Source organism: Hippocampus zosterae, chromosome 3 (assembly GCF_025434085.1).
Source record: "Hippocampus zosterae strain Florida chromosome 3, ASM2543408v3, whole genome shotgun sequence".
Classification (NCBI taxonomy): Eukaryota; Metazoa; Chordata; class Actinopteri; order Syngnathiformes; family Syngnathidae; genus Hippocampus; species Hippocampus zosterae.
The window spans coordinates 17053134-17076406 of record NC_067453.1 but is presented as its reverse complement, the minus strand read 5'-3'; the positions used below and the strand labels follow the sequence as shown (position 1 = coordinate 17076406).

Below are 23273 nucleotides of genomic sequence, written 5' to 3'. Positions count from 1 at the left end.
GAGAGGCCGATTGCAGTGGAAAATCGTTCGCACAGCGATACATCTTTCAGGAACGATGCTATTGATCTCTTCACCCTCTCCCGTCTTTGTGATTATGTGCAGCATGGATAGATTATTAATGTCTGATGAGCACTTAACAGGGAGAACACGGTCGCTGCCGTTGAAGTCATCTTCTCACGTGTTGGCATTTCCTTGTTAAATGTATTGTGGGAATGCTGAAGTACATTCACACATACAGTCTTTTATTCTAGACCCCACAAAAATATGTGCAATAATACTAATAATACTAATAATAGGGGTGGCCTGGTGTTTGAATGGATAGTGCGTCGGCATTACAGTTCAGAGGTGCACGGCTCTGGCCTTCCTGTGTGGAGTTGGCATGTTCTCCCCGTGCCTGCGTGGGTTTTCTCCGGGTACTCCGGTTTCCTCCCACATTCCAAATACATGCATGGCAGGATGATTGAGCACTCTAAATTGTCCCCAAGTGTGAGTGTGAGCGCGGATGCTTGTTGTCTATGTGTGCGCCCTGTGATTGGCTGGCAACCAGTTCAGGGTGTGCCCCACCTACTGCCCGAGGACAGCTGGGTTGGGCTCCAGCAATCCCCATGACCCTTGTGAGCATACGCGGATCAGAAATGGCTGAATGGATGGATGTATGGATAATAATAATAATGCATCAGTTTTATTTTCTTGTTTTTCTGCCAGTTTTAACAGACTCCTACTTGCACTTTTGTCCACTGATTCAAAATATTCACATCATCACTATTGTCCAGATTCTCAAAATTTCTACTTTCACCACGATTCCACATTTTCTCTGAAAAACATTCAATCGATATGAATGGAGACATGTTCCATATTCATTGCATACTTCTGTTTCACCAACCGTTTCCAATCCAACTTCAAGCTGTTCCGCTCATTCAGGACAACTTGGAAACTGTTTTCCAATTCTCCTCAAGTTCCACCCTTTTCACCGTTAAAAAAAAAATCCCCAAATTACAGAGATTTTATATATTTCTTATCCACAATTAGCGTTGCCAAATTAAGACAATGTTGACATATTTAACCTCCTCCTTTCTCTACCAACTCAAACCATTCCACCTTCAACGTGTTACACTCATTCAGGACATTTTAGGAACTCGTTATCATATTCCCCATCTTTCCATTTTTCCCACATTCTCAAATTGAGTTCCCCCGTGCATACACATTTCTTCAGGGAACTTTCAAGACTCTCATTTCAACAATCCAATTAATTCCAAAGCATTTCAGTTCACTTCAGCATTTACATGCAATTTCTACAGAAATGTGATTGTCTAGCCGCAGGAAGAAAAAAAATACTCACACCGAAGGACAAAAATTTGATTCCCCCCCCCCCCCCCCCCGATTTAAACTTTTGCAATCCTACAACCTTAATCAGTAAGAGTAATGAGACCGGTTATGCGCTGGACTGTTCATCAGCCAATATTTGTCACGTAGCAAGGTGATGGTGGACCCCAAAAAGCTGGCAGGAGGGAGGGCGCAGGGTGTATTTGAAGAATTGTATTTAAAACAAAGAATACTAAATCCAAAACAAAGTCCAAAGTATGAAACAAAAACCATGACTAAATCTAAAACATAACAATGAACTAAACATGACAGAAACTAAGAGCAAACAGCAACACACATGACAGTAGCAATAGCAACAATGACCCGACACCGAGTGTTTGGGCAGGAGTCCTTCTATACAACTAATTAGCAAATGAACAACAGGTGTGCAGCTGCCGGGGGATCCCTACAGTGCCACCTGTTGGTCCCTAAACCGAATCATGACAATCTTTGGGCCATTTCGAGAAACATTCACACCTTTAGTCAATTTAGAGTCTTCAATAAACCTCAAACACATTTTTGCAATGTGGGACGAATCCACTGTACTTTTACAAATAAAAAAAAAACTTTGGCACAGCACTTTACGTATATGCATTGCGAAAGCATATGCATTTGTCATAATAGCAATTAGTTGATTACGTACAGCACGCCTCTATTCCTTCCCTTCACTGCTGGCGCTTTGGTTGGCCTCATGTCATCGCCTTAAGTGCGGGGAAATATGTGTGTGTCGGTGCGTGCATGCGTACGTGTGTGTGTGGTTGACATCATGTAAGAGTGACAGCAGTGATGTGTGACCGCGGCTGAAGCAGGTGACAACAGTGAGGGCTGATTTACTAAAAGGACAAGAGCATCCGAGCGGAACGTGGCTGCGCATCTTTCACTCTGTCACGCAGATAAAAACCTCGACAGGTTTTAGGTCACCCTTTGTTTGTCTGTAAACGCAGTGGCAAAGCTCACTGTTTGCTTACATGTGGCGCGCTGGAGGACGATACCACTTGGAAGTTTGGTCATCGCTTTGCAACACCTTCTAAACTTGGCTTGAATGTGTGTGTGTGTGTGTGTGTGTGTGTGTGTGAGTGTGCATGTGTGTCCTTTATCAATACGTCCTTGTGCTGTATGGCAATCGATGGTCATACGATTGTCTCTGTAAGAAGGCAAAAATGATTTAAAAGAGGGTGACGGATGTTTGCATTTCACATTGAGGTTACTGTCAATAATTAATGTGTGTGATTTATCTGTCAACAACGATGAGAAGGGAATAAAGTGTGTGTGTGTGTGCGTGAGTGTGTGTGTGTGTGTGTGTGTGTGTGTGTGTGTGTGTTTCACAGCCATTCATACTGTATCCACATGAAGGAATGAAAATACATTTGCTGTAGAAAGTGACTTCAAATAGCATTCTTTTTAAATTAAAAAAATGTAATAATAAACAAAATAAATTTCACCAAAATAATGTGACCAGTCACTATAGAACCTCAATCTAAATAAACACAAAAAATTAATTTATTTAAAAAATATATTATTATAATTAAACCCAAAATAAACAGAAATCTTCAGTAATGTCTCCTCATAACGCAAACTACAATAAAAAACGTTCTATTTTGTTTAATTCAAAACATAATTTGCCAAATGATACTAAAAATAGGCCACAATAAATTACCTGCAAATAATATTATTCCTAACTTAAATATGAAATAGACCACAGCTAATACACATAAAATATTGTAAAATATATTTCACAACAACTTGCAAGAAATTTTACCTCGCATTGTGAACTATTCTGAAAAAAATAACCTCTGTACATTTCTCCAAAAAGTAACCAGTAAAAAAAAGTACAGCCAAGCAACACAATAAAGTTGCAAAACATAATATGGAAATACTTTTTGCCAAATTTTGTTTGAATGATATCAATGTTTTTGTAATTAATTTTCCCAATCTTTCTTTAAAAAAATAGCAATTGAGTTTCTACACGATTTAGATCTGGGCTCTGGCTAAACTCTTCAAAAAAGTGCTGCATTCGGCTGATTCGGATGTCATTTAATGTCAGTCGAAACTTCGACTTTCCACAACACAAAGAAACGTCGGGAGGTGCACAATATTGTTGACTTTCTTTGCAAAGGAACAAAGTCAAAGAGTAAATTAGTGGAGAAAGGGTTCATCATGCAATGATCTGATGGCCCTTTTGTGTTTGTATCTCTACCTTCTTTATGTGCGTGCGCGTGTGTTGGAAGCGGAAGGAGAAGCCTATATCTTGCCTGCTATCATTTCCTGAATGACCTCTGCGTTCAGCCTATGACGGATTGCGTTGCACTCATAGACATTAATTTTCCCCGAACCAGGCAAACACACACACACACGCACACAAAGGTCTATTCAGAGGAAGCGCATGTTGGTGTAAGGGTATTTATTTCCTCGAAAACAACTAAAGCTGCATGGCAAGAACTACTGTGGCACATTGAACCAACATAGGACACTTTACTTAAACTTGCCTTCAAGTCTCATCTCAGCCGTTTTGTCTTCCCATTAAGGCATCTAATGAGCGCACCCACATGCACTTTTGCAGGTCAGCCCACAGAAGATGGCTGAGAATGAGAAAAACTCGAAGGGTCGCTCGAGGGTAGGGTTGAAAATTGTCCCTGGGAATGAACAGGAATTTATGGAATTAACACCAGTATAATTAGAGTTTACAAACCAGATTAGCTCTTCACAGGCAATTTAAATGGCCCGGTAGTCCAGTGGTTAGCACGTCGGCTTCACAGTGCAGAGGTACCGGGTTCGATTCCAGCTCCGGCCTCCCTGTGTGGAGTTTGCATGTTCTCCCCGGGCCTGCGTGGGTTTTCTCCGGGTGCTCCGGTTTCCTCCCACATTCCAAAAACATGCGTGGCAGGCTGATTGAACACTCTAAATTGTCCCTAGGTGTGGGTGTGAGTGCGAATGGTTGTTCGTCTCTGTGTGCCCTGCGATTGGCTGGCAACTGATCCAGGGTGTCCCCCGCCTACTGCCCGAAGACGGCTGGGATAGGCTCCAGCACCCCTCGCGACCCTAGTGAGGATTAAGCGGCTCCGAAAATGGATGGATGGATGGAGAATTCATTTATGCATGAGCCCAAATAAAACAACCAGATTGTATGCCAATTGAATATCTATGAAATTTCTCGATGAAATACACTGCATAGTTTCAAATTCTTCTCACAAATGATAAAATAAACATTGCGATCTTAACAGACGTCACAATGGAAGCCACGATTTTGTGCCCAACCTCTTGGAATATTTATCAGTAGACCTTAGCATATTGACATTTGCAAATTTATGCGCACCTTTTGGGGGGCAACCTACCCTTCGTTATTTGCAGGGGATAAGAAAAAACACTATTTGGTGGCAAAAAATAAATAAATAAATAAGAAAGAAGAAATCTAAACGTTATTTGTTTATTTTCAGAGCAAATACTGCCTATAGCAACCATCCCCAAAAAGCAGGAGTACCTGTACTGAATTCATCGCGCTGTATCATAAATGGCATAACAGTGTTATCTAATCAGGATACAAATATTAATAATTGTATTCCATTACAATTTATGGAAAAACAAATATCATCAGATGACAGGTACATTCAGGGCTTGACATTAACATCCACCATTTCCACCAAATGGGGATACGGTTGTTTGGAGTAAAGATACATTGTTGCTGACACAAGACATTTGTTGACCAATCAGCTGACTGCAGTGTGCGTGGGTCAATCCTTTTCATACCACACTCCTTTGGCTAGTACTTCAGCAAGGGGTGTCAAAAATGGTATAGATCAATTATTGATGACAACCTTTGCCAATGGAAATGAACTGCACGATGTCTTGGTGCTGTCACCTTTGTCCTGGCTGAATATTTTAAGGAGAGGTGTGCAGTAGGAGGTGACGGGGAGCAAAAGACTTGATAACAACAAGCTGGCGAGGAAAATGTGGAAATAAAGGAGTGTGGAAGTGGAGGGAGAGCGTGTCCTCCCAGGAGTGAGCGGCCTGTCTTGTCGAGTAGTTCATCATTGTGTCCCCGGTGAGTGTGTCTGTGGCCAGGCGCCGCTGTAGCTATAATAAGACATAAATAAGGAACAAGGAAGCCTCATTCTCCATTTTCTAGCTCTTTTTGGCTTTCTTCAGCTCTTACACATACAGTACACACACATTGCTGTGCGTTGATATTTGTGCTTTCAAGAAGGGTCATCCCCGACCGCGTCTAATAGCTTATACACCGTACATACCCATTGTACCTGTTCATCAGCATCAAGCAAGTCTTTTACGATATACAGTTACTGGACGCATCATTAGGTACCCTTCTACGGTCTAACTCAGGGGTGTCAAGCTAAATATTGTCCTGGGTCACATCATTGTAATGGCTGTTATGACTGTGAAAACAGTCACCTCATCACATGAGGACATACAGGTTGTTTCTATTGGTAATAAAGCATATGCACAGATAAAAGTTATCCATGGCATCCCACAGGCATCCGTGTTCGGACCACTGTTTAATTGCTACATTGTTTCTTTGACTTTTAAAAAAGCATTTTTTGTTATGCAGTGTAGAACTTTTCTATGTTGTATTATCCATCACAGAAACATGAAAAAAACATTTTGATAAGTACAATACTGTTTAGCACATTTAACGCAACTTTGGCATTAAGATTAGAGTTGCTGCTGCTCTGATACATTTTGGGCCATTTCATCAAATTGGTGTGATTTGTTGTGACGCTTGCAGAATTACTTCTAAATCTTATGGAACACACATTGAACTGCTCAAAATCTGTATCGGACCATCTCAGGCAACAGAATACAAAGTTTATGATCCTCTGTTCTACGGACATCCATTATTTTTTCGCTTTTTGTACCATGTGCACGCCGTGTCTGTGAATGTGTGTCGGTGAGTGTGTATCTGTGCACATCTCATGTTTTGGCAGTCCTGTGCAAAAACAGCAAAAGGCACCTCAAAAAAGTGAGCTTTGGCAGGACGCTTCGCTTGGTTGTTGCTGCACTGTTACCCCAGCTGTCGACCAAGCCCACTTAATTCTCCACCTCCTCTGACCAGTACACACACATACATGCACGTAGAGTACACACACACACGCACAATGTACTTACTGCATGTGTCAACACATGCTGAGGGAATCCTGCACTCGGGAGGAAAGAGGGATGACGAGAGTAGATTTATGAACGGAAACACAGGAAACAGAGCTCTCATCTATCAGCACACAGTGGCAAGAAATAGAGCATTTGCTTGCTCTTCTTATGGAGTCTTTCACATTGCAGGTGCTGCATATGTATGGACACAACTGTGTGTTTGAGCCTGTCTGTGTGTGTGCACGTGTGTGTGTATGTGTCCGCGTGTGTGGCCCCGACAGGGTTATCTTTACACGGAGCGGCGTACAAAAAGAGACAGATGGGGTGAGAAGCGAGTAGCTGAAGGGGATGTGTGTCTGGGTCAGAGATACAAGAAGAAAGAGAGCGAGCGAAGGAGGAATTAAAAGGGGGGGGGACAAAAAGGAGGGAGAGAGAGAGAGAGGAGTTTTTCCTCAGGTGAGTTGTTCTGTAAGTGAGCACTGATCTGCCCCGATCCTGTCACCGCGAGGAACGCGGCCTTTGCCGCGTTGACAATACAAACAGCGCACACACACACACACACACACACACACACACGCTGCTCACCCTCAGCTGTATCATTTACCCCTCAAAAAGTTGAATAGGACTGCCATGTATTGTTTGTACAATTAATTCCAGTTAATTCAAACTAATTCTCATGCAAAAGTCGAAATTCGAACATCCTTGTTCAGTGCTTCATGAATTACGGTCGGGTTTTTCAAAAATCTCGTGGGCTTTTATTTCCAGTCCAGCGTTTGGCCCCACAGCACCAAAGGGCCGCAAATGTGGCGTTCAGCTGAATTAAAGGCTCAGTATTTAATTGCTGCCCCACGGATGGCCTGCTACAATTTGGTATCATTTAAAAGGGGCACCGGGCTGAGTGCAATATCTGTGTGAGAGAGTGTGTGTGAGTGGGACACAGTACTGTGTTTTGTAAGAGAGCTCTTTTATGAAGGCCGCCGTTTAAAGAGACAAGTCAGCGGGGATGAGGAGGTGTGCTTAAAAGGCGCTGTAATTGTACTTGCCCCTCAACCGCCCTCCCTTTCACAGGGGCACGCTCTTTCCCCCGCATGCAGAGTTATAATCAGTATTATGGAACCAGCCTCGGAAAGTACTGAACCAAAATAAACGGTCTCAAACTGAATCAAAATCAGGATAGCCCGATTACAAATGAGGGCGAGCAAAGTTTCTTACACGACTATTTTTTCGTCATGAAAAAATATACATGAACACTGATGAAAGTAAGTTGATTTATGCTGATTTATGCTGGAGATCGTGTGTGTACCCCGCTTTACACACCGCACACCACATGATAATTGATCAGGATAATCTACACGAGACCTCCCAAAACAGGCCTTTGCTGACTTTGATCGGAAGGACAGGAAAAAGTTCAAATGTGGCACGATTGTCAACATGTGCGCCACTTTACAAACCCCATTTTCTCAAATAATCATTCACACACTTCCCCACTTGCCCCCCCCCCCCCCTCCAAAATTTGCTGACCTTTCACCGTTTAATGTGTTAATTCGTTTTTTTCCTACAACCTCTTTCAGTGTGAGTTATAGGAAGTTGGTGGGGGGGGGGGGGGGGGTGAAAATACGAATTATGGTGTGGAAGAGTGAGGGAAAGAGAAAAGAGGCATGTGGAAGGCAGGATTTAATGTGTTCGTATCCTGCCGTCTGCATAGTCCAGATTACGACCCTCACTCCTCCTCCTCTTCATCTTTTTCAAATTCTTACAACTGAAGGAAGTCAGGTTTGTCAGCTGGTTAGCTGCATGAGCTCGTTTTTTGACCCCTCAATGTTTGTAGCTCAATAATCCCTTCTTGTTGACATGCAGGGACTTGGGGGGTAGGCGGGTTGACGGTGGAGGGCGGGGCCTGGGGGCTGGAGGGTTGATTGTTGCTCCCGTTTGGAAGGAAAGTCCTCCTTTTCCTCTTCACTCATTCTTCTCTCATCATGCTGCTGGCTTCATTTTCTTCCAGTGCTAAATAGCTTAATTTCACGAAACCATTAAGCACCATTAGACAGGCAATATTACTCCTTTTTTCGTCATCAGAAATAATTAAAATCTAAATAATCTTCTGCTGCCAACTATTCACTGTGCAGGCTTTTAAAAAAAAATATATATATATATATATATATATATATATATATATATATATATATATATATATATATATATATATATATATATATATACAAGATGTACATACAGTGGCTGAAATAAGTATTTAACACATCACAATTTTTCAAAGTCGTTTCCAGAGGACCTATTGACATGAAATTTTCACCAGATGTATACTGTACATATAAAGAAACTAAAACAAACAAGAGCAGAAATGAAGTTGTGCGTAATAATGTGGAATGGGACAGGGAAAGTATTGAACATGCCACCTGCTATTGATTTCATACTTTGTGCAAAGGCTGTTGTTTGCAGCGGCAGTTGCTGGACGTCGCTTGTGCGGAGGAATTAGTCGCATGCATTGCTCTTTTGTGATTTTAGCCCATTCGTCCACACAAGCAGTCCATGGACTTGGGTTATGGCTATTGACTTACAGTTCTTCCACAGATTTTCAATAGAAGTCAAGTCAGGTGATAATCCATTCTCGCAGCTTTGTTTTAAACCAATTGAGAGTTTTCTTGGCAGTATGTTTTGAACTATTATACTGCTTAACCCTCGTAGTCCACCGCTTGCGATAAATGTAAAATTATGTCTTTGAATCAAAGGCAAAGGCATTCGGAAAAACACGAGAGAGCTGAAACGTATGGGGGGGTTCTAAAATGGCCTAAATTTCATGACTTCACCGGCTGATAATTCTCAGGCATTGCAGCAATAATAAAAAAGGTTTTGATTCCGTACTCTTCACAATTTACATATTTTTCACCATAGAGACCCATTATAAATCATATTTTTGAATGCATCATAAACCTAATGTGTAGACATGCATTTCACGCGATTTTTACGTCAATCGCTTTGTTTTCGCTTGGACAGACGTATGCATGCCACATTGTTGGGTTGGGGTCATTCCAATTGTGCAACTTTTAGGTGGCGCCAGAGGATCGCAAATGAGTTTGCCTTTTTGCAGGAGGCTTCAAACTAATGCATTTTATATGAACACGGCCGGTCGGGATTGTTAGTAGGGCTTGGTTGGGACCTCCAGACACAATTTTTTTTCCTTTTGCAAAAAAATAAAGAATAAAAAATCCCAAATAACTAATAAAAAAACTATATATGTATGGATAGCACAGATGCCTCTGAACATTTTGAGTGTTTAAAAAAAAAAAGAATGTTTGTGTAACACAAAATACATCATTACAAAAATTGTAAAATACGTAACTTAGGGTTTTTTTCATTTGAAGGACCCAAGGGTTAAATGTCCACCCTCCTTTCATTTTCATCATCTCCCTGGATGGCAGCAGATTTTTGTCAAGACTGTGGCAGTACATTTGCCCATTCATCCTTCCTTCGATAATGTGAAGTTAACCAGTCGCATTTGCTGAAAAGCAGCCCCACAATATCACGTTCTTTCTTTGTACAGTATATGTGGATTACCGGGGTTGTTCAAAATCAGGATTTAGAGAAAAAAAGGCAGAATTTAGGTAACTTTATTTCAACATACTTTAATAAGCGGTCAACACAACTCTGAAAAAGTCAAACTCTCGTTAGTTCCGTCTGTCCTAGTTATAAATGCCGACTAATGGCATATTACCTCCCAATTTTGGTCCAATTCCAAAGAGTCCCACTTCAGGGCTCCCACCCCTCGTAATACATTTCAGAATTGACGAAGGAGGAAAGGGAACCTCTGCTTTCAAACAACAGAGCCAAGAGTGGGTCAGGGACGAGCTGGATGTCCTCACCTGGGGGATTTTGAGCATCAGGGTAGGTAGGGGTGGATGCAGTAGAAGGTTGGTTGGGTGGGACGGTGGTGGGGAGCGGTGGAGAAGAGTGATTATGGTCGGTCTGGACTGCCAGGCCTGATAAATGACTAATCAAGACAACAGGGGGCCTTTGGTCCCTCGATGGACTCCTACAATGGCTACCACAAGCTTATAACATGTAGGTGCTACGTATAGACACACACAGATGCACACAATTACACGTACATCCATTGCCTCTACTGGTTGGAACTGTTCTTTGCTTGGAGGGCTGTATGGATCCAGCTCTACACACAACACACACACACACGCACGCACACACACACACACACACACACACACACACACACACACACACACACACACACACACACACACACACACACACATTCACTTGCACACAAACACTACACCCTGCCTTCTTAGCACACTGCCTGACCCTTCACTCCAGGTCTTAATTGTAGGTAAGGCTGGAATAGACAGCAGGTCACGTCTCATCCCATTTGGCCAAAAAGGAGACACAATTGGTGCCGCACACCTGGCTGGAAGGTCGGAAAATTAGAGGACTCGGTTATATTATTGTAGCTGTATGCATTGTGCAGGGTAAAACAATATACATATATATATATATAAAAAAAGAATGCAATGATGTTTACGATTCTTCTGAATATTCTAAATATCAAGTGGCTTCCCACCACATGACGTCTCACCCTAAAGTTTTCCTTACATAACCATATCAACTGGTGATATTTAATTTATTATATTCAATTAAATACTCGTATAAAAAAATAAAGGCTGTATTGTTATCACCAGGAAGACCTTCTTATTTAAAAAAAATACTGTCAATACTGAATACGAGTATAATTGTAAAAGTACTAATAAAGTCTATGTCATAGAACTATGTGACACTTTTTGGACAAACTCATGAAAAGTACTCATTTTGAAATCAGAATTAATATGTGTAATGTTTAAAAAATAAACAATACATTACATTACAAGTATTATTCAAAATTAAATGTTTCAAGAAGAGTTGCAATGTTCTGTCACAGCAATATAGAATATCATTAAAAAGAGAAGGTCCTTGCAGAAATGCGCCACACACAGTTGATGCTGCAAGTAGATAAACATGATATCCCACCACTCAAATTCGGATTTCATGCCCAATATATACTTGTGGCGTTCCCGGGGCACAAGTCATAACACAGTAAGCGTAGATTTAGCCTCCCCTGCTCCTGAACGTCAACTCCGGCTAACTTGAAGTCTGGATAAGCCCGGTGAAGCCGACTTGGCTCCGACTTTCTGTCGCAACCAATCACCGGCAGCATCCCCGCGATGCCGTGTGATGAGCCTCACGCAGATGCTGGTGTCTGTGGCGATTCGGTCTCATGGAGAAGCGATCTGATTGGATTAGCGAGCCTTCAGAACAAGCCCTGACTGGCTGTTTGCCGGCGGGATGCAAATGAGCTCCTTAAAGACAAAGGTGGGGGGCTTGACCCTGATTGCACCTGTCAGTGTGGCTGGTGGCACAGAGCGAGGACGGAGAACTTGAATTCAGCCTCGGAAAGACAAACTGTTGAAGTGTGTGACCGTTGTCTTGCTCTTTTACCTTTCTGTCTTCCTCGGCCTGTTTGTGAGACCAAACTGGTTTTCACACTTGTTGTTTTTTGCTTTTGTCATATTCTCAGAAAGCTTTGAGGGCCAATTATTTTCGAAAATGCAGACAAAAATACAGCGGTGCTTACAAAATGTGTTCAATATTTGATTATATAGCAAATAAAAACACTTTGAATTGGGAGACTGCCTACTTCAGCGGTGGGTCGCTAGCTGCCTCGCTAACTTCCTACCATGTTGGCTAGCTAGCTTTTTGGGAGGTAGGATAGGAGGTTAACTACCAGAAGGAAAGTGAATACTTTTTTCATCCAAGTCAAGTCCAATTTATTTATACAGCCCTTAATCACAGAAAAGTCTCAATGGGCCTCACATGACCACAGTTGACAAATATTAACATTCATTAACATTTCCACAAGGGGAATTCAGTATGCCAGTCGTCTCCACAATGAAAACAATACAAGCCACAGCAGGTACTGGTTTGCTGACTTATTAATAATATCAGAGATATGAAAAATATTACAGATACAGTCAACCGCCGTTATTTGCGGGGAATAGAGACCAGGCCGCTCTGCGAATAGCAGAAATTCATGTATGGCCATTTAAATGTATCCATTCATCCATTTTCAACACCGCTTATCCTGAACACGGATATCAATATGTGATATCAATATACAAATCCACTTGCGCCAAACTGTGAGTCTGCAGGCTTCAATTGTAGTATCCACACATATTTGGTGGCAAATGCAGAAATTACAATGAAAATAAAATAGGTCACAAATCTGGTTTCCATTCAAAAATGTATCAATTAAAAATGTTGAATATTTCAAGATGATAATGGTCAGGTAGTCAGGTAGCATCAATCATGTTCCTGTTTCCCGCGACACATGTTTTCATACAGTCCTTAAGGCAGAGCCCTCTGTTAAAGGCGTTTGGAGGCTGCATAGCCCTTCTCTCACCCCCCTTGACTCCCCAGGGAGGTTTTATCTGTCCATTTCCTATTCCTGCGCCAGGCTCTCGGGACGCCTTATTGGCGCCATGTTCCCTGTCAGTCAGATATTTAAATGGAAACCGACCATGAAAGTATGGCTGCTCTGGGCTGCCTCGCCGTGCCCCGTCCTTGTTCTCAGCAGATGGATTTGAAACACACAGGCCTGGAGCCCAGCCCCGTGCCTCAGACAAGCCCGGGAAGGGAGAGAGGTAGTGGAAGGGATGATGGAGGTGGGGTGCGGGGCGGAGGTGGGTGTGGGGGAGGAGTGGGTTCAGGCTCAATCTGCAAGTTTAATATCCCCCATCTGGTTTTAAAGCTGTTTACCTTGCAGATTTGATCAAGGATACAGATGCAAATGGAGGCAAAGGCTTCTTGCTCTGGAAGCCTTCTCTCTACAGGTTCATTGATTAATGCTAAATGGTCTCCAGCATCATCCCCAATCACTCACTTGACTTTCTTGTTGTTTCCCTAAAACACAAAACAATACAGTGGTCACTTGACATACGAGTATAATTTGGTCCATGACCAAGCTCGTAACTTAATTTTCTCATATGGAATCACTTTGCCCCTTAGAAATGAAATGACATAGCAGTCCATTCAAAGCCCCAAAACAACCACCACACTTTTTTCTTGTGTGTTAAAAAGGTAAATATACATAATATTCAATAATCTAAAGAAATAAACTGGTTTTATAAAGAGTACTTACAATATATTATTAGTGGTGCTCTGATTGAAAAGGCAGGATACCGATCGCGATCCACCACTTGAAAATGTACATGATCGATATATGTCGAGCAATGCCTCTCATTGCCAATTACAAACGCCAATCACCCACAGGTCGTAGGTTGCAGCCTACGGCCAACTAGAGACCAGCCTGTGTGCATTGTAGCGTCCCCTGCCCCTTTCCTTAACACTGCACATTGCAGGCCAAGCCTGTGACTGATTCATAATATACGCCTGTGCATTTTCTGCCCTGTCAATTTGAAATAATGCCTTGCATGTTCCCTTTGTATCATAAAGGGATGGGCATTTGTTTTTTTTCTAAATCGAATTAATCAATTTAAAAATAATTGGCAGATTAATCAATTGTTAAAATAGCCGTTAATGAGCAGCTCTAAAGATCGGTATTGCCTGATCTCACTCACTCGGATTTATCAGCACAAAATTCTAATCATAACAACCAGCATATAACGTGTACGATTTGTGTGTTGGCTGGTTAATCTATGTGTGAACATCAAATTGTGGGTTGTGGCCGACAGCAGTGGTTCCCAATCCACATTCTCTGGCCCCATTAAGTATCACGCCGCATCGTTAAACCGCACTGAAGTTACCAAAATATCTAACAGTTGCCTAGATCAGCAGTCCCCAACCCCGGGGCCGCAGACCGCCACCGGTCCGTGAGTCATTTGGTACCAGCCAGCACAGAAAGACTAAATCACTTGCATTACTTTTTTTTTTTTTTTTAATTTCGGACTCTGAAAATGTTTGAAAATTTACCAGAAGCTCCGTTACATCCGTCTACAGTATGTCACTCTTGACGCTGGTCAAGGTGCGCTTCTCGATCGCATGATAGGTTACAGCTAAAATGAAACCTGTGAAAGTGAAAGTATTAGTCTTCCTCAACGGTTCTAATCATCATTGTGGCAATAAGCAGGTGTAGGTGGTACGAGCAACCCTTGCCGACAAGCTAATTTAACCCCATCATAAATCTCTGTGCCCACTTGGCCATTTTAGCAGTTTGGCACAGGGCACAGTCTAATTAGATCCTCCCTGTGCTCCTCCCACTCTCCTCTGACTTCCCGCGCCTCATCGCTACATATGCCCGTACACCTGGCCTGCTTCGTTACCTGTTTACAAATGACCCGGCTGCTTCTTGCTGCCTTCAGCATCCGCGCCGGCACTGCAAAGTAGTCAATCTCTCTCTTTACCTCCCCTGTGTCATAATTAGGCCTCGGCGCTCATGTTTGCTTAGCATTATAATCTAGTCCACCTGCCTTCTTGAGCTCACAAAGCGTCGCCCCACTTACACCACCCAGGAACCCCACGGCATGTATTGCAAACTATTCAGTAAGAAAATCCAACAAAAGCAAACTGCTTTGAGTGAAAGTGGAAACTATTGCTTTCATTATTTGAAAATGAAAGTCGCACAAAATGACAATTCAATTGCCTTCACTCTGAGTTGTCGGCAAGATTTTGCTTCATGGGGTGAGGCTCTTGTGAGAAAAGTAAAGGTGTGTCCTTGAAGCAAACATTTGCAATTTAATAATTTGAAAATAAATACTCCCTCACTCATCAAGATAAAAACATTTGGTAAATCTTGTAGTGCTTATTGCCCATTGACGTGTTTTGAAGGTTTGGCAGATTCCAAAGCTATTTGGAATCAACTTGGCCTCTCTTGTTTGGCGAATGAAAGACATCAAACATCTGCACAGCTGGAAAATGATTTACTGTAGTGATTTTCTGTAAACGAGGGGCCCAAACTCTCCTGATCTGTGGACAAACCTCATGTCCAACTACAACAATATCAGCATCACCCACTTACAGCACTCCAAAATCACTACGGAATGTGTTGCAAACTATTGAGTGAGTAAAGAATTTGCTCTCTGTACAGTAACTACTTGGCTGATTTTGCTATTAACAATTTCCCATTGGCAATACTGTGTACTACATTTTACATCTGGTCAGATGGGGTTTTGAACATGCCAAGCCCTTGGTGTGGAAAACTGACCACCCCAAACCAAGCAAGCAGGAAGTGGCAAAAGAGAAGAAATGATATTAGTGTGTGTGTGTGTGTGTGTGTGTGTGTGTGTGTGTGTGTGTGTGTGTGTGTGTATGTGTATGTGTGTGTGTGTTTGTGTGTTCGCGTGTCAGGGGTTTCCGTGTCAGGACTAATGGTGTCTAGAAGGGTCTGCCAGCCCGAAGATTTATGCAGCAAATTAGTCAAATGTGATCAAACAGCCACCCAGTTAATCATGCAGGTCCCACGTTTGTCGCCGCATTATCCACCGACATAACCGTTAGACAGCTACTCCGAGACGTGACAGACCAACAGCAGGCCCCTAAAGTGGGATTTCCAGGGTTAGGGGGGATGGACAGCCCCACACTGATGTCTTGCTGATGAATGTCAAGTAAATATCGTAAACAAGCATTATGTTGATGAAACACCATGTATTGAAGTGAACACAGGGTCAGGATACATCGAGATTTGCAAAGCTAAGTTTTTCTGATCCCCACAATTTGAAAATTGTGTCAGTGTCAATTATTATTTTAATTATGCACAATTAAGTTAAATTATAAATGCAGTGCCTTGTTGAACTGCTCAGCACTTTTGCCCATTTGGTTGACGCAGTCTTAGCTGTGCGCAGTTAGTTCATCAGCCTCCACATTTTTTCACATGTGCAAGACAGGACCTTGATTTCTTTCAGTGTTTATTATGTCCGACCATCCTTCTCATTTAAAAGATTATCCTCATTAGGGTAGGAGATATAGTAAAAACCAGAGGGGACCCAAAATAGATCCCTGTGGGATCATACAAAACAAAGTTATATTCAACTTTCTCAACACGTTTCAGATGTTTATCCAAAATGAGACTTAGACCACACAAGAAAACGATACTGGTACCTCTCAGATACATACTGTATGTGCAAAAAACATTGCCACACCACAAATTACAAAAATTGGGTATTGCCACGAGATTGAAAGCAGGAAATTAAGCCGATGCAAAATTGGTTGAACATGAGCGCAAATGTATCCCTTCTGAAACACCTTCAGCAGCAGACATCCAGCTATAAATCAGATTCCTCACATGACTTCCAATTCATTAGTTGTTAAGTGTTGACTGGTGAAAGCGAGCCCTATCACTCAGCGCCTTTGCCGTAGTCCTGGCAGAGCTTAGGACAGCCCGAGCGTGGATTGGCCTGGCGCTATTCTGTTATTCCAAGCCATTAGAAGGTGCCAAGTCGGCAAAGGGATCCAGTGATGTGTGCTGCACTTTGTGATTGGAGTGGATCTTCTCTCGCCCCTCTTCTGACAGCCATTTTAAACGCTCGTTTATGCAGCATTTTTAATATCAATAAGGCAAGCAGGCAGGCGGGCTTCTTATAAACACACACCAGGCCAGGCTGGGAATCAGCAGCTTCCATCTCCCTGCTATGACAGGGCGTGGTAATTATGTCTCTGGGAGAGAGTGTGCACTGTTTGCCGGGTGAAAAATGATAATGGGGTGATTTTTAAGTGCCATATCTCCCACACGAGTAATGAAAAGTACTTTTAATCCAGTTGGAAGGAGCGGCGGGGTGGAGGAGAGGAGTGACTGTGGTGAGACAGAGCAGAAGGGTCTGCTGTGATGGGAAGAGTAGGAGGCGGGATGCTGATGGAGAATGGGGGGGGGGGGGGGAGTTTGTGTGAGGACCAAATGAGGAAGGATGAGCGGTTTCAAGGCGATGCAGTGGTTAAATGTGTCTGAATGTGTGTGTCTGTGTGTCTGTGTGTGTGTGTGTGTGTGTGTGTGTGTGTGTGTGTGTGTGTGTGTGTTTAAAGGGGGCTTGTGTAGTTTTGCCAAGGGAATGCTCAAGCCTTCGCATGGAAGCTCAAGCTCAGCAATTAGAATAATTAAGAGGGACTGACAAGCTTTTAGTGCGTCTCTTGTTTGCCCTCTTTTTCCCTCTTCCAGTCTCTCTCTCTGTCTTGTGCACCAACCAAACCTTTATGTGCACATTACAAATGTGGAAGGGCTTAAACCAGGGGTGCTCAAACTTTTTCTTTGGAATACAGAAAAATGGAAGGAGAACTGAAGTCGAAACATTTCAAAGTATTGCGACTAATTTGAAATGGCTTGACTTTAACTTAACTGTTAAGCGCTTTGTTACAGCTGCAGCTTTTGTGAAAGCGCTATATAAATCAGGATGCATTGTATTGTATTGTATTTATTTAGTTATCCTTCTATTTCGACTTGAGTTATTTCGAAAAACAGCTCTGTGAAAGGTGATAATAGTTAAGGACTTTTTCAACACCCACGCTTAAAATGTTGTGTCAGATGTTATTTTTAGTAAATGTTATGCGGGCCATAAGAAAAAACTTATAGTGGGCCACAAATGCCCACCAGACCATAATTTTGACATCTTTGGTTTAACTCTTGTATATGTCATCAAATCTTTCCTGTTCGGTGAGGCCAGAATTAATGTGTAAATCCACAGCATTGTGGCATCCCACAAGAATCCATTTTGGGTCCCAACCTGTACTAGACCTTCCCTTGGTTTCCACCCATCTAGTTTCTGTCGCACTTCTTCTCATTAGAGTGGGTTTAAAACATCACAATGAATGCAGCAAATATTACAGGGCTCAAAATAATGGCAATGGTTTGTAGGCTGGATGAAAGAACACAGCCATGGGCCTTACACTACACTGTATGCGGCACATGAACACATACAGAAGTGACACGCGTCAGGCAACATCGTATCCATCACGTCAGATTATCTCCTTGCGTGCATCTTTGTGGGACGTCTTCAACGTCTCTCACCCTCACATCCTCGTTAATCTGCAAAGATGTGTTCTCTATTCGACGTTACTGCTGTGACATTAAACAGTCAGTCAAGGCTGTCAAACGAGCAGACGCCGCCTGACCTCCACTTGACCCCTGACTTTATGTCTGCATCACCTTTGTATACTGTCTGTCCTCCAATGAGACGAGAGCACACGTGGGAATGACCACTGGCAAGATTGGGAATATGTGTCAAGGTAAAAAAAAAAAAAAACTGTGTAAAAATGCAGTTGTGCGTGCGCGCGCATGAGTGAGAGTGTAGAGTTCAGTAATGACTTCACAGCCCATTAGCGCCTTGGCTTGATATGTCACACTTCATTATGTACTTAGATCAGCGGTGCATGAACTTGGACACGAAGACCTGCCCGTCTGGTGTGTTTGCAGCCCAGAGCATGTGGTTATCCACAAATTGAAGCCCCGAACTCCATTTTAGCTCCCTTCGCTGTTATTGTTGTGTCTGGAGCCCATTGTTGAATGAAATGAGTAAACTTTCCTCTGAAAATATCTTGAGGTGAATAGTGGACTCGCATGTATGGTCCCATACTATACCGAAGCACATTACTTCATCACCTTCTCTTTTTGCGTTGACTGTATTCCACTTATCCATGCACGGGCACGTTTACAACTGCAACTTTCTAGTCTCTATGGATAATTTTGCATAGCCTTGATTTCATATTGATTTTATATTGTTGTTTTGAGCAGTTAGGAGTCGGTACGAGAGTGCAGTACCTCCACTTTGAATCAAACAACCAAAGGGGCTGAGTGCACATGAGCATGGCACGACTGTCTCTAGCTTCATTTCGCACTGTGCGTTAAGTACTGCACTGAGAACCCAGCAGAGGTCCGGTTACGGTATGAGACTAAACAACAAGGCCACCTGTGTCTGCCCATGGTACCAATCCATTGATCCACATTGTGTACCGCGGCAGCGCGTGGTGCTTTCAATCATGCGGCAATAAGGTTTCAAGTGATGGTATTAGGTGAAAAAAAATTCAAGGGGCCAACTGTAATTGCACAAGATACAGCTGTATGTGTCTACATTGTGTCCGCTGTCCAAGCACAGAGCTTCTTGTCAAGTTGTGGTTGAGGTTGTCATGCTTGCTCACATCACGGTAGAAATACTTTTGGTTAAACAGACCCTCTCGCCTGCTCCACAATCAAAAATGGTACCGTCCTCTTGTCCAACGTGTGAACCAGGAAATGGCTGACAAATAATCACAAACTGATTTTTACAACCTTGGCTGAGGTCTCCTCTCTACAGAGAGCCATTTTGATGTTTGTTTTTCTTCATGGGATGGGGGATAGTGCAGGTAAATTCTCCCCCCCCCCCCCGCCCTTCCAATTGATGTTAACAGCTCCAAGCAACCCCCTCGCTCTCTTCTTCTGTTGCTGCTGCTCTCTTACTTTGAGGGTCAGTGGGCTTTGGGAGCTGTCAGCTCAGCGCTGCTTTCTGCCGGCTGACAGGCCCGGGGTCCGAGGTCAGCGGTCAGGAGTTAGAGAGCAGGACGTGACCCAAAAGATAAACAGGGAGGAGGGTCAAACACCCACCCGCCTCGAAAGAGCCTGTCATTCTCCACACAAAGGGGGGTAATACAGTACTTGCATATCAGGTGGATGTTGATGCTTTTGACCTCATCGTGCAGGGTTTTCCCTGCATTTATTTATCTCTGCCAAATTTCCATCCATTTCCAGCTCTTGTAATTAAGACTTCATGAAAACTGCTATTATCTGACCCACCTTACAGAAGTTGGGTGTCATTTTGAACTTCAATGGTTGTAGTACACCATGGGGCACTGTATCAGAACTCTCTGTATTTGGAAGAAAACTCTTGAAGAAGAAGAAAAGAATAGCAAAAACAGGACATTTTTGTCGGTTTTCAGCCCGACAAATATTCTACTCTTGAACAAGCGTTGCAACCCATCTTTGGCTAATCGAAAAAAAAGTTACAATTGATGCTACTTGACTGGATAAACATTGTTCAGGTCTGAAAAGTAGTAAGCCTCAAGGAATGGAGTGGACCAGATAATGGACAAGCTGAATGATCAGAGTGGTATCATCGCTATATCAACCTTATCAAGGAAAAATCCCAAGCATGTCTGCATAGCTTACTTTGTGATATGATATGTGATAATGTTAGCAGGCCTCGCCTCGGTTAGCCTGTTTACAGCCCCTTCCAGAGCGCCAAGGTCGCGTCGAGCCGCCACCAAAGCATCATCGTGTCCACAAAGCGTGCATGTCAACGTAAACACTTTGTCACAGTCACTGAGCAATGCATATATACTGTAGTTACGCTAACATTGTTATAGGTGAAACGATGCACATGTGTTTGCGTATCGTGCTCCCCCCCCCCCCCCCCCGCCCCTCCCAGTCTCTCCACTCCCCCAGCCTCAGTGCACACCTCCTAAGACAGATAATGGATAGCGGACTTAAAAATACTGAAGGGAATTAAGATAAACACGTGCTGATAGGACTAACCTGCCCAGGCCTAAGCGCTGTCTGCTTACGCTGAATTAAAACATATCGCATGCGAACACAAAGCGTACTCCAAGGATCCTGTGATGGATTTATATCCAAAATGGCATGCTTAAAGAGTGGAATAAATGTTTGGACAACGGTAGCTCTTTGAGTAATTGATCAATGAATCACACAAGAGATCTTGTAAATTATGAAGACAAATCAAAGCATCATAACTCAGGGCCCCTATTAGAAAATGTTCAACACATTTAAACTGATAACAATGACAAGGCGTTGTTGTTGTTTTGTTGCTCGAGAGGTGTTGTGCATGCAGATTACACACAAGCAGTATTCTTTTATCCCTCTATGTGTCTGTGCAGGTCAGGAGCATGTTTTGGGTCCACAGGCCATATTTCACAAAATGTTTAATATTAAGTGAGTTTGCAAGTAGTTAACTCAACTCATTCATACTAGCCAGTATGGACTGTGCTCAAGCACAGTTGGCACCTTGGGTTGTTGGATTTCTACTCTTGTAACTTTTTTGGCTGGTAAAGGTGTACTGATGCATGGTACACAACAGGCACTTTTACATATGCAGGTTTCAGAACAGCCTGACCCCACTCTGGCCTCGGTTAGCCTGGCCTGGCCTCTGTTGCGTCTCCATTACAACAGTGGAAAAACTGACCCGTGCCTGCCTCTACTGTACATTCGCAGTGTGTCTGTCTCTGTCACAAGATTTCACAAGAGGCTGAATCTCTGCCACAGGTTTTTGCAGCACTTCAAAACATGCATTATCGTTGCACACTGTGGCGGTGTCCTAATTTATAGCAAATGCACAGGAGCTTCGCACAGACAAAAATAAATCAGTATCGGAACAAGACACAGCCGGCTGACCCCAAGACTAAAGCTACAGTATTCGCATACAGTATATTGAAAGAAGAGGGGTGACCGCGACATGGCCGAAATGGCCAGCCATGTTTGTGCCATGGTTTGTTGATTTGTATTCGTCAGTGGCCTGAACATCATGCTTTATCAACAACATCCATAGAAGAATACCTGCCTATCGCATTGTTTAAAAAAATATGTCTTAAAAAGATCACTTCTTTGGCAGAGGAAACAGAATGGCAGGCAAGTTTAGGGGGAATGATGAAAGGTAGTGTGAGATCTAAGGACTGAACACAGACGAAAGCGAGAAGCAGGACAAACATGGCAGACCCTGGTTGGGGGGAGGTCACCCTCCGCCTGGGGAGACTGGCGCCTCAAGATTAGCGTCCACATTAATGGACTTAATGCACGCGCGCACGCACACACACACACCCACACACACATATACACACAAACACACACACGCACACTTACCTTCATGCTGCAGGCTAGTCCTAACGAATCTGTATATCGTGGGGGAAGTGGAACTAGTGAGAACACAGCTCTTACCCTCATATCGTATTTCTCCATCCTTACTGTTGCATTACAATCCCATTTAACTTGCCCTGCTTCCTATACAATCCTATTTATGAACGCAACCGCTACACCCAACCCACCCACACACACAGTCACACACACACACACACACACACACTTTTATCTTATTTGTGTGCCCCCTCCTCCTGTATGCAGGTGCTATCTATCCAAAAGGCCGCCTTGTGTTTTTGTGTTCACCAGCCATTTGTGTGTTAATACAAACCTGGAATTGCAGTGGAAAATGAGACAAATTGGTTAAAGTAAGTCCAAGAACCAAGTATTTGTACTTTATTATTTCCCAGCACTTTCCATTCATGTGTTTAAAAAAGGACAAAGTGGCTGACCCAATCACGCCCCCGTCTCCACCTCCAAACTCCAGCCCAAAGCCGTCACTCAGGCGGCGTTATGAAAGCGTGTTCATGCCGTTTGAAGGTGCCGGATGAAAGGCGGACAGGCGTCAGGGACCCGTTCGGCCTGACGCTCCCGATTAGTCGCTGATGTCAGTACGGGAGGTATGACGGGTGGAGGGACGGGTGGAGGGGGGTGAAAGGCAAGGATGTTCTCATCTAACTGGATTTGGAAATTGGGGGCAGTGGGAGGGGGGAAGGAAAGGTTTATGTAGAGCAACTTGTTCTGTCAATGCTCATCTTTATTAAAGGAGGAAAGGTGTAGTAAGGTGGCTGTCTCCAAGCACGCGTGTTTCGGTACTGTCATTTGAAGGACTTGGTAGCGCAAAAAAGAAATTAAGTCATACAGTGTTCCACTCCTGCGTTGTATCACAAATGTATCCGTGATTCGGGTTTTACGGGATACGGTGGTGTTTTGAAACACAGCAACGACTCCAAATCGACATCATCTTTTATTT

The 23273-nt window shown here is 43.1% G+C and overlaps 2 protein-coding genes across 4 annotated transcripts in view; both read left to right on the top strand.

Annotated features, from left to right (window-relative positions):
• Positions 1–23273, top strand: part of wwox (WW domain containing oxidoreductase) — a 172285-nt gene that overhangs the window by 130151 nt on the left and 18861 nt on the right. The gene's annotated exons all lie outside the window — the stretch shown is intronic.
• sephs1 (selenophosphate synthetase 1) overlaps positions 14486–23273 on the top strand; it is a 162189-nt gene continuing 153401 nt past the window's right edge. The window contains exon 1 of the mRNA XM_052060291.1: positions 14486–14497. The gene's annotated coding sequence lies outside the window, so the exon portion shown is untranslated. The remainder of the gene's footprint in view (positions 14498–23273) is intronic.